Consider the following 3,472-nt stretch of genomic DNA (forward strand, 5'->3'; position numbering starts at 1 on the left):
AGAGGCTTCATACGTACTGACTGATGCCTCACATTCGACAACGGATTCTGGCCAAAGCGTGTTCCAAGCAGCAGTGAGGAATTCTCTTGGTAAACCGTCCCCATGCCTTTTCTGTTATATCCTAGCCAGTAATGCCACCCGAGCCCGCTGCCAGAAGGTTGGCAGCATCAAAGTCCGGACGCCGTCCGCATAAGCAGCGCCAGCGAGACAGGAAATCGCCGCAAGTCTGCGCGCGCCACCGCTGGCTTCTGGTTTCTTAAGCGCTGGAGTCGCGAGCGCTAGGACAGTTCTGTATTCGCCGCTCAGTTGTATACTCGCCACGGAATTGTGTACTTGCTAGTCAGTTGTGTGTTCATCGCAGCAGAGTAGTTGTTTGTCGTCAGCCGACGCTGACCTAGCCGCTCCGACTCGAACTAGACAGATTTCTGTAGACACGGAGTTCACTACTGTGTTTCTGTATCTTCGTTAATAAAGATAAGTACCGACTTTTATTTAATCGGAGTGTTTGGGTTTTCATCTTTCTGTTCACTGTTCCAGCGGACCGGTCGGCCCGCTATTGAAAGTGTTGCGGTGACTTCGTAAGCCGTTTCTACAGCGAGTTGCTTGTCGCTACGAACGCCGCCACAAAATTTTCTATCATCTTTATGAAGGCAACGATGTCTAAGTGGTATTTGCAAATCTCTGAGCTAAAAGAAGCTACAAATCTCACTCAAAGCAATGCTCGGCGAGTCCTTTGGTGTAGAGCTTATTGAAGTTAGCAATAATGTGCTAGTCCATAGGCTGGAGTTACAGAGTGGTGATGGGAGGCAGAACTGATATTCTTGAAGGACGTAGTCTTCTAAGCCTTGAGAATGGGCAGGAGCGTTGCCGATAATGAAGACATGGAGTGGCAGATTCATCTCCAGCAATTTTTTTTTTTACCGAAGGACCAAACACCTCGTTGATCCAGTCGCAAGAAAGGTCACACGCGCCCAAGCGTTGTTGGTATTCCACGTCACATAACCTGATCTTCTAGTCTTTACCATTCACAAAACGCACAAGCCATCAAGCAATGTGAATAATGAGCAGTTTAATTTTCAGATCGCCGCTTGTATTGGCACTGAATAGCAGTGTGAGATGGCTTTTCATTGGTTTGTGACTGGGCAATGTATTCTGCTCTGCTCTTATGAAGGTACGCTTCGGCATGTTTCTCCGTATCAGACGAGTCACGTCACAGGAACCTGTTATAGAAAATAGCCCTCAAAATCAACGAGTATCTTGAAGTTGCTGATGATGTTCTCTGTTGCCTTTGAGTCTGAGCCGCCTGCTTCGCCGTGCCTCTTAACGCCATGGATGGCATTCTTCTTCTACACTTCTCGAACCACTCACAGCCGCTGATGATACTGGGGTCGTCTTTGAGATATCTGCGGGTTTCATTCTCGTCTCGTCGCGAATGATGTTCTGGTGTGTAGTGCCGGCTTGCAATTGCTTTTCATTTATTCGTGTAAGGAGCAACCCTTCGACATTGTCCAGAATACGAAACCGTTGTTTAGATATTCTTTACTCCCTTTGAAGTGCGTATCTCCTTAATGTTGTCTTTGTTCTTGAGGATAGTGCCAATAGTTTATGTAGACCGATTGTATGTGCGTGCTGGATCAACAACGCTCACATCACGTTCGCGTTTATCAGTGATTTTACGCTTCATTTCTAAGGTCATTTTCTTTCTTCTGGTCGTTTTCTTGTGGTTTTACCTTCGGGGGCATTTCTACGAAGGTTATAGAAATTTGCACACGAACACTGTGTGGACCCAAGTTTAGAAAGCTGTATGATCACAAGCTGCACTAAGATGACAACAGAAAGAGCGCTAAAACCAGACTGCAGTAGGTACTAAAGGTATTGTCAAATGCCGCTGCCAAAAATGAAAGGTGTTCACATTTTTTAATATTTCCCTGCCACGCTCGAATGGCTGGTGACCCACTAAATCATAGTCACTCGGTATGCGTAACATCGCTCGCTAAACGAGGCATTTTTTTTTTTTACAAGTTGTTTCGCTTGTTATGCCAATTGCGCGTTGGGGGAGGTGCTCGGTAAGTGAGGATCCGCTGTACTTATTTTGTATCTGAGCATCGACAGTTCCTGTTTAGCGTGGTTTACATCCTTCCGGTGAAGTTAAATCGTTGTATGAAAAGCTTATTCTTTCCACTCCACCTACTTCTGAAGTTTAAGAGTGTCTTCGGTACAGGCCATAAGCGGTGTGCAGACAGCAGTGTTGGTGCCTGCACTTGAACTCACCAACTCCTCAACCCTTATATTCGAGACTTGTTTGCAGGCCTCAGTGCAAGTACGATGATTCATACACGGTATGTCACTGGTCATCACATACCTCGCAGTTTGGAGGGCCAGGCTTTGTCTCATGGAATGATAATTAAATGGACACCCTAGCTGCAAACAGGCGTTGATGTACTTCATTGGGTACATGTTGAAAATGTGTGCCCCGACCGGGACTCGAACCCGGGATCTCCTGTTTACATGGCAGACGCTCTATCCATCTGAGCCACCGCGGGCACAGAGGATAGTGCGTCTGCAGGGACTTACCCCTTGCACGCTCCCCGTGAGATCCACATTCCCAAAATGTCCGCACCACTACATTAGTAGCGCGCCTAATAGATGGGCAAAACTTCAGAGGAGGGAGCGAAGGTGTTAAATGAGCTAATAAAGAATTTCCAGCTTGCCTTCTTGCTATCGCGGATGACGCGACGGCACCGCGCACGGAACTGCTTATAGCGGATGCAGTTGGCCAAAGTAGGATGGTGGCGGAAAACGCTAAGAGCACGTCGCCTCTCACGTATTGCGTCACGGCATGCCTCGTTTCACCAAGGAACTTGTGGGCGCCAGGGCAATTCGGAGGTGCGAGGTATTGAACGTTCCGCAGCTGTAAGAACTTCTGTAATATGAGTGACCTCATCGTCGACGCTAGGATAGTGACGGTCATCGAATGTCGCTAGTGACGAAAGAAGTGTCCAATCGGCTTGGGCAAACTTTCAGCGTCGCGGGAAGTGGAGCCTGCAGTCTAAGGACACATTGAAAGTGATAACTAGAGTGTGTATCATCAAGGGCGAACCATTCGAAGCGCCGAGCTAGCGGAACAGTACCGACCGGAAGGTCCAAATGAGAGAAATTTGTCGTGGAGGCAGACAAAAATGTAGGGACCCCAGTGTTGAGGCAAACTAGATCCGCTTGGTGGAAGACGTCTAGCAATAGTGAGCCACGTGGACAAGGATGTGGATATCCCCAAAGCAGGTGGTGGGCATTGAAGTCCCCAACCAACAAATACGGGGGGCGGTGGCGGAAGCTGACCAAGAAGATGAAGGAGATTAGCTCGTGCCATTAGTGTGGACGATGGAATGTATACAGTAAAAAGAGAGAAGGTGCATCCAGAAAGGAAAAAACGGACAGCGACAGCTTGGAATGAAGCGTTTAAGGGGATTGGGTG

The 3,472-nt window shown here is 48.0% G+C and overlaps 1 non-coding gene across 1 annotated transcript; it reads right to left on the bottom strand.

Annotated features, from left to right (window-relative positions):
* Nucleotides 1–2,469: 2,469 nt before the first annotated feature.
* On the bottom strand, nucleotides 2,470–2,544 carry Trnat-ugu. Its single transcript has one exon. It is a non-coding gene; the product is annotated as a tRNA-Thr (tRNA).
* Between the last annotated feature and the right edge of the window lie 928 nt (nucleotides 2,545–3,472).

Source organism: Schistocerca piceifrons, chromosome 1 (genome assembly GCF_021461385.2).
Source record: "Schistocerca piceifrons isolate TAMUIC-IGC-003096 chromosome 1, iqSchPice1.1, whole genome shotgun sequence".
NCBI classification, from domain to species: Eukaryota; Metazoa; Arthropoda; class Insecta; order Orthoptera; family Acrididae; genus Schistocerca; species Schistocerca piceifrons.